The sequence below is a fragment of the Sturnira hondurensis genome, unplaced genomic scaffold (assembly GCF_014824575.4).
Source record: "Sturnira hondurensis isolate 20B ecotype Veracruz unplaced genomic scaffold, ASM1482457v3 Scaffold0013001, whole genome shotgun sequence".
NCBI lineage: Eukaryota > Metazoa > Chordata > Mammalia > Chiroptera > Phyllostomidae > Sturnira > Sturnira hondurensis.
The window spans coordinates 248,937-262,158 of NW_028085632.1; the positions used below are offsets into that span (position 1 = coordinate 248,937).

General features: G+C 44.4%; 1 pseudogene; it reads left to right on the top strand.

The window, feature by feature from the left end:
• The first annotated feature begins 2,564 nt into the window (after nucleotides 1-2,564).
• LOC118997286 (elongation factor 1-alpha 1-like) overlaps nucleotides 2,565-13,222 on the top strand; it is a 48,838-nt pseudogene continuing 38,180 nt past the window's right edge.

Here is a 13,222-nt window from a genome sequence, read left to right on the forward strand (position 1 = left end):
CCCTGACTGATTTGCATAGTAGCAACATTCCTCTCCTAGGAATGTACAGTTCCCCCCCTTTCCTTGGATTCAGAGCATTAATGAGGTTTCTTTCCTCATCATTTTTCTCCTGTGATTTACTATTAGGGAGGGGTTCTGAGATTCCTTTCTCCTTCTGGAATCATATACAGGACAATGGACAGAGGTCTCATCTTCTTGTAACTACTTCCGGCTGGACATGGACGTTGTCCTACCTACCCTTGGGTCAGGGGTACCCTGAAAGATGAGGGGGGTGCAGCACAGAGGGAGTACTTCCTTCAAGGGGAAGGACCTCACAGGGTCCTGGTCAGTTAGCTGTCACCAGGAAGTCACAGGCTTGGTGTCCAAAGGCTGGCATTACTGGACCGTTGGCCTTCTGGTCAGGTCATATTCTGGAGGTGACAGATTAGGCAAGAAATTGGAAGCACAATTAAATCATAACTATTAAATGACAAAGGCAGAGACTTCAGTAAAGAATGGCTTATCTGGAGGAAGGTGTACAAGGCATGCTACACCTATCCGAGACTCTTGTGGCCCACTATACTTCACTTGGGCTGAGGGGAATACATTAGGATTTCCCTCCTTTTAGATTTCTGAGCCCTTTCTGTCCAAGCTATCAAGACAGAAAAGGGAAAATCAGTTCTAAAGTGAAGCCCACAGACTGCCCCAACCCTTTATCAACCTAACTACTTAGTTCAATAAAACTGTTGAGTCTCAGGGAGGGCAATGACGAAGATTGGCTCCTTAAGTGAGGCCTATATTGTAACTAATCATCTATAGGCATAGGCAGGTCATAGGCATATGCCCTATGAAAACAGAAGAACACATATGTTAATTCACATAATAATCCCCAAACCAGTCGCTGCACCTGTGAGACTGTCTTTCAGGATGACATTCCATTGCAAGGTCCTTCCTGCAATGACATTTAACAGTGGCAATTTGACAGGTCCTTTGCACCTGTAAATTGTACATCTTCGGTGACATCACAAACCTGGTTTCAACTCTTAAGTGAAAATAAGACAGTTTTAAGATAGCTGCACCATTCGGATGTCTAATACTGAGCATAGTGATGTTCCTTGAACTATAATTTTTCTCCTTAAGATCACCCTTACTGTTATTACAGGGACTACTTTGGGTCCCACTTTTGATTTTGACTGTTTGTTTGCATAAACACACCAAGAGCAGCCTGGGTCACTTATGATCCTTAAGTCTGCTTTGCTGGAACTCACACAGGGAACCTTCAGATTGACTTCTTAGTCTGCCCCTAGGGGCACAGAAGCAGAGCCACACATCTGCCATCTGGCTTTGCCTTTATCAGTCATTTCACTCAAATCCTTGAGCTTCCATTGTGCCTACGGGTTCCTTTTTAGCTATCTTTCAGGAAAGCAACCTTCGTTCCTTCCCTGCAAAGGCTAGCTCGAACTGTACAACTAACCAAAGTACCAGGCTTTTCTTGTGGGCTTTCACTAGCTACACAGGTTGATCCTAGTTCCTCTGGGCTTTCTGGTAATGACCAGAACCCATACTTGCCTCCTTCAGGCGTGACATTCCAGTCAAAGTCCTGGCTAACAAAATTACTATTAACGACTGGTTTTATTGGTTTTATGAAAGAAACCTTACATCATTACTCACTTCTTCAGAATGCCAAATTGTGGAGGGATCAGGTAGGGAGAAAAATACAAAACATGATGGAAAATCCTTTTTCTTGTTTACTTTCTTATGGAGTATGAACTTTCAACCTTTTTTGGAATACTCATTTTCCTTTTCAGAGCAGATATAGAGCAAAATCTGAAACACAGACTTCCGAAACAATACAGAGGTAGAGGCATTCTCTTGCAACAGTTCATCCAATGGTGCCTCGCAGAGACATGCTCCTTCAGGCCCAGCCTCATGGCAGAGACGTGCTGCTTTGCCTCAGGCTGAAGCACTCATCAGCCCCAATTGACCCTTCCTGGGTCCCAGGTGGCAAAGGCATTCTCCCAAACAGGCTATTGGTGACATTTACTAGGTCTTACAATACAGGTTTCTGATCAGAAACAGAACCACATGTGAGAAATTTGTTCTTTTCCCACGAAACAAGAAAACAAGTAGTTGAGGTTTCCTTTACTCCAGGTTTAAAACTTTTACATCATATATATATATATATATATATATATATATATATATATATTCATCTAGATTTATCTATTATTCTCTTTTATTCTTGGTTCCTTTCCCACATGGGAAAGACTATACTTAAACTCGGTATGTGGCAGTTAAAAGTCCCTAGCACTATAGGTACCTTCTACTAAAAGTCCCTAGATTTGCAGGGACATTTTTTACCTTTCTGAAGCTTAGACCTTGCAAACACACTATAAATCAGATGGTCAGCCTTGGACCTCAGTTCATGCCCTTCAAAACTAGAGCTATTCGTATCAGAACCAGTTACACAGAGAACCTGACTGCTGTAGTGCCTACACAGCAGCAACAGCAAACAGCCCATAATCTGAAGAGAAGCCTTATCTAGTTCCAAGATGGTGGCACCCATGCACGTGGGATCATCCAACATGGCGATGTCCATGCATGCTCTGTCCTTCATGGTGGGGCACTCACATGGCTCATGGCTCATCCATTTTACCCAAAATGGCAGCACCCCAACTCTGGTTCTGCCCACCTGCATTGGCAGCCCCGAGGCTCTGGTTCCAGCCTCCAGAGCTAAAGAGGCTCCAGAGGCCCCTTCCACCTATGGGCATGGGGACACCTTAGAGCTGCCCTCCACCCATTGGGGGTGGTGCGCTGAGGCTGCAGTCACCAACGCAGGTGGAGAGCAGGCTCCGCCCACCTGTGAAGGTGGGGACCCTGTGGCTCCGTTTTTGGGAGCCAAAGAGTCCCCTGCCAACCCCTGGTGCAGCAGGTGAGCAGAGCCCATTCGCAGAGGCTGTGAATCCGTGGTGGAGACTTCTCCCACTTGCAGGGTGGGAGAAGCCGTAGTGGGCCTCACCTCCCCAGAAGGCAACGTCACCACGGGAGTTCCTGCTGTCTGGGGTCCCCCTTTATCTATTCTGAGGATGGGAGGAGGTCTCCCAAAGACTAACTCATACAGGGTATAGCCTGAAGGGTTAGGGGCATTCCTAACCCTAAGTAGTGCCAGTGGCAGCAAATCAGTCCAAGGCAGTCCAGTCTCCTGGTGGAACTTAGCTAGAGTTTCCTTGAGAGTCTGGTTCATGTGCTCTACTTTTCCCCAGCTCTGGGGTCAGTATTCAGTGTGCAATTTCCATGTGATATGGAGGAGCCTTGTTACCTCCTGCATTATGTTTGAGAAGAAAGCCGGACCGTTGTCACTCCCAATAGTCAGGGGCAATCCGTACCTTGGGATGATTTCCCTCATCAGGGCTGGGTGACTTCTTGGCTTTTCTCAGTCCTGGTGGGGAAGGCTTCTACCCACCCAGAAAAGGTGCAGACGAAGACTAAGAGGTAGTTATACCCTTGGCTGGGTCTGACTTCAGTAAAGTCCACTAGCAAGTCCTCAAACGGCTACCTCCCTGAGTGCTGTATTCCTGGCTTTATCCCTGGGTGCCCTGCCGCATTGTTCTGGGTACATGTAACACACTGCACTGCTGCAGAGCTGCAGAGTGCAGCCAGGTCGGGGAAGTAAAGGTATCTTTTTAACAGGTTTTCTAGGGAGGTCTTGCCCATGTGAGTGAGGCTGTGACACTGCCTCATTAGATTGCTGGCTCGCCCCTAGGGGACATATATTTTCCCATCTGGCACCTTCCAATTCTCCTCAGCAGTTTCCTGTCCTCCAGCTTGCCATGCCCACTCTGTTTTGATTTGTGCCACTTCTTTAAGGACAACTGGTACCCTGTCTTGGTTAGCAGTTCGAACAGCTGGCAAGGGCCCTCCCAGCACGGGTCTCAGGTTGGTGAGGCTGAAAGGAGGTTATCTACACACTGCAGTTAACACTGGATCAGTCTCCTTCTCGGTGAATGATTTTAGATCTCTGGCCAGGGCCTCTCTCAGAGGAGTGGGAGAGTTTCTGAATCCCCGTGGCAGTCTGGTCTGGGTCTAAGCCAGCTAGGCTGAGGACTGTAGGCGCCTGTAACACTGGTCTTTGTCGCCTGCCAGTGGGCTTTTTCTTTTTTCCTTTTGGGGCACTCTATTCTAGTACCCCTTCTCTTTGCAGTAGGCGCACTGGTCTCGTTCCCTGCTCCAGTGTGCCGGTCTATCTCCTTTCTTAGATGGCTGTTTTTCCTTTGCTTAGGCAGTCTGCTGGCTCCCTGCTCCCGGGAGGTATCTGGTTTCCGAAAGGACCCACTGCCGGGCCGCCAGCACGGGAGGTCTTCACAGCTCACTCCTGGCTCAATCACAGGGGTAGGCTGGAGTAGCTGTTCCTCTCCTTGGCAACCCCTTTAGCACCACCAGGTGCAGGGGGCCATGTGGGCCTCAGCCACCTCCTGTCCCTCCAGCTGGAAGGAGGGGGGGGGGTCACTGCCTGCCGCCTCACTGGGCGACTGCTTTGTCATACTGGGACGTATTTTAGAGAGGCCGACCCCTTTGAACAGGGTCTCTACTCTGCCGCCAGAGACCAGCAGGAGCCGGAGTCTAGGTCGCAGCGAGGGTCTTTGCTTTCCCGGGTCTGGCTGAGAGTTTCCAGAGCATATAGGGGAGGCAGACCGATAGGTGGCTCTTCCTCTGGCTCTCCTTTGAAAATTGCAGCGGGGCGGGGGGAGGGGGGGCGGCGTGTTTCTCTTGACTGGGTGACTAAGACACTGGATCACGCCACTTCTCGCCTACAGCCAGCCTTTCCTATTGTCTCAGGCTTCTGACCTACACACTGACGACATGCCCTGCACTAATTCCTGCCAGTGGTCTATGTAAACATACTGATTGGGGTGTCCTGGCTTGCCTGTCACTATTAGGTGGACTGCCCTAATTATTTCTAAATTCAATGTCCCTTCAGAGGGCCAGCCTACTCCAAATGTTGGCCATTCAGAGGTGCAAAAGACCTCTAACTGACCGGCATCCATGCTAGGTTCCTGGCCCTGGAATCGGTCAGAGTTTTGCAGCACGCAGTCTAACGTAGTGGAAGCTCCCCCTCCCATGGTGACCCTCCCAGAACGACTCAGACAAACACAGGGGAGGGGTTTTCATTTCACCCGCCTGGCCTCCCCCAACTCGGGGAGCTTGGGTCTGTCTTAGCTAAGGCTGCCCAAGTAAAATCCGGGTTAAACTCCCAGCCGTTATGCCATATGACAGACTGAGGAACCGCAGGTTGGGGCCCACTCTTGCTCTGTAGGTTTTTCACCCGAGGAGCCACAAACACAGTCACTCACACACAGACAAACATCCAAGAGTTTATACAGTCCCGCCTGAGTAGGACTGCCCTAACCAAGTGAGGATACGTTTCCCCTTCCCAGTAGCCAATTGGCGTCTAAAGGACTTACCACTAATTGCCTGCCGGAGGGGTGATCAGTCTCTCCTTCCACCACAAGGGTGGGCTGGTCTCCAGCTCTGGTCCCCAGAGCACTTACTGATTGTGGCCTTCTCAGGTCCTGATAGTTCCACTCTGCCTGCCCCGGTAGAAGAGTGGTCTGGAGGATGACTTCCACAGAGCCTAGGGTGTCTGGGACCCATAGTCACGGGGCGTGCACTTCCCTTTGGACCCCGGGCCCCGTCTCGGTCACTCTGCTGCTGCCTTCACCGGAGGCAGAAAAAGGCCTGCTCGCATGAATCGTTTCCCGGTCAGGGAACCAAAATGTTACAGAAAACAACTCAGCCACTTTGGTGTATGGAGTGGAACTTTATTTACCAGGGAAGACCCAGAGGAGGCAGTCTCCAAATTCTGGGCCCGGAGCTGGGGCCAGGGCTTGTTTATATAGTGTGGCATTCGGAAGCGATTTTATTAAGCCTACCTGGCAGAAGCAGGTTTACAGAAGCAAGAAAGCAGGGCTGCTGATAGGGTCATGCAATGTTCTTTTGTCCTTACTTCTTAGTTACTTAGTTGCTCAACCTTCCTTGTCTTAGTGGCTCAGCAAATGGACTGAGTCCTTCTGACTGGTCTGGGCTTGTCTAGGCAGGTTTCCTGCTACAGTATCATTTGTTTATGCCTAAAGGTAAACTTCACAAACAGGTAGCTATCTGTAGTTGGACATTCCAGCTTCAAGAAATACCATATGGAGAGGAATCAAGAAAACCAGCAGAAAGTTTAGGGAATAGTCCCAGACCTATAACTCCAGAAGAGCCATGACAGCCTTCTTTAGCCATTCAGTCATCTCTAGCAAAGACTGCAGTTATTGGGGAGCATAATGAGGCAAGCCTCCCCTGTGCTCTGTCTGAATTCCTCACCCTAAAATTTGTGAGACTAATTGTTGTTTCATGACACTAAGGTTTAGAGTAATTTGTTATACAGCAATAGATAACTATGCAGGTCCAGTGAGGTAAACAAAAGTATCAAATTTAGCTTGACAATTGGCATAAATGGTGCTTATTAACATTAGTTTCTTTCCTTTTTTCCCAAAGGACTTCCATCATGTGGTGTACATGCTCAGCATTAGTTCTATAATGTTGATACTGATGTTAAAAAAATAGAGGTGATAGCTGAAAAACCCCCTCAAGACTCCAGGTATCTAAAACACCTAAAACACCTAGGTATATTTGTGAGTGAAAGAGGTCTATTTTAAGGTTGACCAACACTCAGTTATTCTAAATGGGGACTGTAAATTGTCCTCTACTCTCTGTATATTTACAGTGATTTAAAAATATGTCTTTAAGTTTTTTGACTATCACCCCATTTAGAGATGGGTCTATGTCCCCTTCTCTTGAAATGTGTAGTATTTTGTAACTGGTTTGAACAAAAGAGTATGGCAAAATTAATGTTATGTGACTATCAAAGCTATGTCATCAAAGGTTCTGTATTATGAGTTAGGATATTTGCTCCTGAAGATTTCAACAATCATTAAGTAGTTTGATCACTGCAAAGAAGCCCAAACTAGCTCATGCTGAGAGACTGCATAGAAAAACCAAGAGACTCCATGAAGAATGAGAGATACCTGAACAGTCTCTAGGTTTAGCACTCTGCTATTTCAGGTTCAGTCATCGTATGACTGTTACCATCTGAGGTCCAGAGCCAGAACCAAACTCACTCTTCCATAAATTTTTCATGTACAGAAACTTGTAAAAGATAATAAAATAATTGTTCTTACAAGCTACCAAGTTTTGTGGTGGTGTGGGGTAGCAACTAATTAAATCTATATTCATTAAAATATATTGGTAAAATGTTAAGACTATGGGCTATAGTCACCAGAGGTTGCCCAGTTTTCTTCTTTTTGCATGATTTTATTAAAGTGGGTACTTTTTAACTATTCAAGTGTCTGTGGACTTAAATGCCAAATGCCTCTATTTGTTAAGCTAACTAAAAGTAGCAAAAACAGTTTCTATCTACAAAATAAAAATTTAAAATGCATTTTTAAAAATTTTCAAATACTGCAATCATTATTATGTCTTCTACTGGGCACATTCTTCCCCTGGGTATTAAAACTTTGTCCCAAGTTTGTGGAAACAAGAAAAACACAATTTTGAAGTTGGTGCTGCTCACATTTCTTTTCTCTTCTTTTTCTTTTATTTTTGATACTCATCCAGGCAAATATGAATAAAAGCACTATTTTTACCCTTCTCTATGCTATCTATTATCAGGCTACTCTGTATGTCTTGTGAGAAGTGAATATTTTGGAGTGGAATAAATTTTAAGGGAGAGTTAAGAACACTTAAGGGCCTGTGGAATACAGGTCTCTTCCCATACTATTACACTGAAATCTGCATAGTTTCTCCATTACACTAATCACTGTTTGGTTAATTTGGTATAAGCCCCAAATCTACACCCTTTCAAAATCCTAGATTTTCAATTGCTCCTGAGACTTACTTCCAAATGTTTCTGTCAGCTCTCCACATGATTGAAAGTTAAAAGAATGGTCGGCTTCTTCACCTATTTTCACAGAAAGTCATCTCACAAGTAAGATTACCAAAAGTTCTACATTTTTTTTCTGTAGCTCTTAAACCCATAGAGAGTTTTTAAATCATGGAATACAGGGCCTTCTTTCATTCTACTGGCTCTCACCTTCTTTCTCCTTATGTCTCTTTATCGTCTTTCCTTTTCGCATTCCAGTTTCTTACAATTCTCACCCAAGAACTCTTTTGGATTTTAATTTTTAAAAAAGTATATTTAAAAACTAAGCTAAAGTGGCATTTAGGAAGAAATATATATAGCCTTAAATGCTTAAGCTAAAAAAAAAAAGAAAAGAAAAAAATTAAAGAGATAAGCATCCAAATTAAGAAAGGATTTGCAAGCCAATAATTCATTTTTAGAAAAGATTTATACATCTATAAACTTAGGGCAAGATTTATCAAGATAAAAAAGTAAAGACACAAAAATATGAATAATGACAAAGGATACAGATATGTAAAATATAATATATTGTTATAAGGAACTTTGTCCACACATTTGAAAATGTAGATAGTCTGGCTGGTGTGGGTCAGTTGTTTGGGCTTGTCCCACAAACTGGAAGATTATCAGTTTGATTCACAGTCAGGGCACACACCTGGGTTGCAGATTCGATCCCTGGTTGGGCTCATACAGAAAGCAACCAACTGATATATCACTCTCATGTTGATGTTTCTCTACCTCTTTCTCTCTCTATTCCCCTCTCTCTAAAATGAAAAGTAAAAATAAAAATAGAAATTTAGGTAAATATTCAAATTTCTAAGAAAATATAATTAAATTTGACTCAAGAATAAATAAGATCCTTAAATGAATAGTTTAAAAACTCCTCCCACAAAGTGAACACAAGTTCAAAACAGCATTACTGGTTATTTACATAAACAGACTAAGAACAAATACACTTATATAACCAATTCCTAGAGGGAAATTCCCCAACTTATTTTTTTAAATATATTGTATTGATTATACCATTACAGTTGTTCTATTCCCCCCCTTCATTCTCCTCCATCCTGCACACCCCCGCCCCTACCATTCCCCCCTTTAGTTTATGACCACATGTCTCAAGTTGTTTAGATTCTGTATTTCCCATACTATTCTTGCCCTCCCCCTATCTATTTTCTACCTACTGTCTATGCTACTTATTTTCTGTATCTTCTCCCCTCTTCTCCTCCTCCCACTCCCCTGTTGCTAACCCTCCATGTGTTCTTCATTTCTATGGTTCCCCTCCTGAACTAGCTCTCCTCTTGGTTTGCTTTTGTTTTAGGTGTGGTTGTTAATAACTGTGAGTTTGCTGTCCTTTTACTGTTCATATTTTTCACCTTCTTTTTCTTAGATAAGTCTCTTTAGCATTTCATATAATAAGGGCTTGGTGATGATGAACTCCTTGAATTTGATCTTATCTGAGAAGCACTTTATCTGTCCTTCCATTCTAAATGAAAACTTTGCTGTATAGAGCAATCTTGGTTGTAGGTCTTTGGATTTCATGAGTTGGAATACTTCTTTCCAGCCCCTTCTTGCCTGTAAGGCCTCTTTTGAGAAATCCGCTGACAGTCTGATGGGCACTCCTTTTGTAGGTGACTGTCTACTTCTCTCTTGCTGCTTCTAGGATTCTCTCCTTCATTTTCATCTTGGCTAATGTAATGATTATGTGCCTTGGTGTGTTCCTTCTTGGGTCCACCTTCTTTGGGACTCTCTGAGCTTCCTGGATTTCCTGGAAGTCTGTTTCCTTTGCCAGACTGGGGAAGTTCTCCTTTATTATTTGTTCAAATAAGTTTTCCACTCGTGGCTGTTCCTCTCCCCCTTCTGGACCCCTATCATTTGGATGTTGGAACGTTTAAAGATGTCCTGGAGGTTCCTAAGCCTCTCCTCATGTTTTTGAATTCTTGTTTCTTCATTCTTTTCTGTTTGGTCATTTTTTTTCTTCCTTGTGGTCCACTCCCTTGATTTGAATCCCAGTTTCCTTTGAATCACTGTTGGTTTCCTGTGCATTTCCCTTAATTTCAATTAGTTTAGCCTTCATTTGTTCCTCTAATTTTTGACTAAAATCAAGTAGTTTTGTGAGCATCCCGATCACCAGTGTTTTGAACTTTGCATCTGAGAGGTTGGCTGTTTCTTCGTTCCTTAGAGTTATCAGCTCTGGGGCTTTGAGTTCTTGAGCCGTGTTTTGGTCTGTTCCCACCTGTTATGTATGAGCGGCAGAGCCCTAGGTGTTCTCCAGGGCAGGGCAACTCAGTCACTGGGTTGTGATTCTGTATGTGGGGGCGGGGTCAAAGAGGGACAATGTGGTCCCCTCTGCTGCTTACTGCCACTGGGGCCTGAGCGGTCTGTCTCACTGCTTGCTCCTTCGCCTGGTTTATCTGCGCACGAATGTGTGACCGAGGTCACCCTGCCTTCTTGAGCCCTCACTCAGTCAGCCCAGTGCTACCACACACCTGGGAACTGCCCACGGCTGCCTGCATGCCTGGGTCGGGGGATCTTTCCTGCCTGACCCAGCTCCGCTGCTGGCTCCGCCCCTCTTAGTGGTCTAGCTGAATGGTTTGTTGTTGTCAGACTTCTGTGTAGTTCAGTTTTCTGTGTTTTGGCTGCATTTTTGTTTACTAAAACTTTGTTGTCTTTAAACTTGGTTGTGGGAGAAGGTACAGTGTTTCCATCTATGCCTCCATCTTGCCGGAAGTCCGAATAACAGAAAGAACTTGTACCATGAAAATCTTTTCTGCCTGTGTTTTTGTTCATTTAACATAAAACTAAGGTTTCAGAAGATTATACTTTTTATATTATATATTAAAATACTTCAGGGTGCTACTATATTCATTGAGTTAGGTACACAAGGAAGATAATACTGATAATACATTGTTTTTTAAATTATTTTTTATTTTTAGAGAGTGAGGAAGAGGAAGGCAAAAAGAGAGCTCTGGATTTGTCTTTCTACTTATGTATGCATTCATTGGTTCATGCTTTTATATGCCCTGACCAGAGATCAAACCTGCAATCTTGGTGTATCAGAATGGCACTGTTAACTGAGCCACACAGTCAGGACCAGTACTAATAATTCACTTTAAAATAATAGTTTAAAGTGGTATCTAAGTCTGAAGTGATAAAATCCACATTTTTCTAAGATAACTAATAGATTTTTATTTGTACATTGAATTTTAAAATAGTATGTATAAAATAATTTAAGTTATCTTGCAGAGTCTCAACAGTTGCTTTTCAGAGTGGTGGTACTAGGTTGAACACTTAGCATTTAACTTTGTTCTCACCAATATTGAATTTTTAATGTATTATTTATATATTATTATATACACATATGTTTTTCCAATTATAATTTGGTTATGTAAATGATAGAAAGTGATCATGAATTTGTGGCATGAGGGAACTACCAAAGGAAAAAATACTTAATTCCTTAAATTTAAATGTGTAAAATTAAATTCTTCTTTTTTTTCATTTGAAGCAGTTTTATCCTTAAAACATTCCTTTTTTTTTTTTTTTTTTAANATTTTCCTCCCTTGCAGCCTTTAGGATTTTCTCTTTTTCTTGGAGGTTTGCCATTTTAGTGATGATGTGTCTTTGAGTAGGCCTCTTTCAGTTCCACCTGCTTCGGACTCTCTGTGATTCCTGGATTCGTGTGACTTTCTCTCTCCTCAAGTTAGGAAAGTTTTCCGTTATTACTTTCAAGTAGGTTTTCTATCCCTTGTTCTTCTTGTTCTCCATCTGGTATTCCTATTATTTAGATATTATTATGTTTCATATTGTCTAGCATTTCTCTTAAACTCTCCTCATTTTTTCTGATTCTCTTTTCCATTACTTGGCCCGTCTGGGATATTCATTCTACCCTGTCTTTGATCTCACTTATGCGGTCTTCCGCCTCATCGGTCCTACACTTTCATACCGTCTACTGTGTTCTTCAGTTCCGAAATTCTATTCTTCATTTCCTCTTGGCCTTTGCTGATCATTTCTATTTCGTTTTTCATGTTGGTATAGTTTGCGGAGAGTTCATTGTAGCTCCCCTGTAATTTCTGGTACCTCGTTGTAAGCTCCTTGAATTTCATGATAACCAGTGCTTTGAATTCAATATCTGATAGTCAACTTTCCTCTATTTCATCTAACATTCTTTCTCAGACCTCCTCCTTTTCTTTCATTTGGGGATTGTTTCATTGTCTTCCCATTGTTTGTGTTGCTCTTCTCGTTGGCCTCAGCTTCTTAAACTGATCTGTTCTGGTTCCCTGGGTTTAATGTGTGAACTTCTGTGGTAGGATGCCTGTGAAATTCAGTGGTTCAGTCTCCTGCAGGTATCTTGGTGTTCTCTGCTTCCACCTACTCCTCTTGTTGGTTTCCAGCTGGTCAAACCTTTTCTTCTGGTCTCACTAGCTGCAGCAGCCTGAGGGGCTATTAGTGTCGCCTTTCTCACATCTTGGTGAACTCAACTGGTCTCGCCAGTGCTCTTCCAAGATCCAGACTGGTGCTGCTCTCCCACGCCCCACTGAGAGCAGATTTTTCCACAGGCTTCCCAGCCCTGGCCTGGCATGTGAGCATGTGCTCCCAGCCAGGCTTTCCTGGTCTTGCAGGCTTGGTCTTGGACCTTTCCCAGTGCTGTGGCTGAACACATAGGGCAACTCACAATTCTGCCAAGCCGGCTACCATGGCCTGACTCCCAGCTTTTTCAGTCTGCACTCGGCTGGGTAGGAGGAAGCTGATGGCTGGCTCTCTTCCAGGGGCCTTGCTAGCATTCCAAGGCTCCCTGAGACTGTAGGAGAGCTGGCTCAGACCCTGTGCTACAGGGAAGGCACAGGTGACTCTCAGTTCCCCCATCTGACAGCCACAGCTTGACTCCCTGTGCTTCTCAGTCTTAGCCCTACTGGGTAGGGAGGGAGCTGGTGACTGGCTCTCTTCCAGGGGCCTTGCTAGCATCCCAAGGCTCCCCGAGACTATTGGACAGCTGTCTAAAGCCCCGTGCTATGGGGAAGGCACAGGCGACTCTCAGTTCCCCAATCCGACAGCCACAGCCTGACTCCCGGTTCTTCTCAGTCTGCGCCTGGCTAGGTAAGGATGGAGCTGATGGCTCGCTCTCTTCCAGGGGCCCTGCCAGCAGCCCAAGGCTCCCCGAGACTGTGGGAGAGCTGGCTCAGATCTTGCACCACAGGGAACGCATGGGCAACAGTCAGTTCCCCAAGCTGACAGCCACAGCCTGACTCCCCGTGCTTCTCAGTCTGTGCCCAGCTGGGTAGGGAGGAAGCT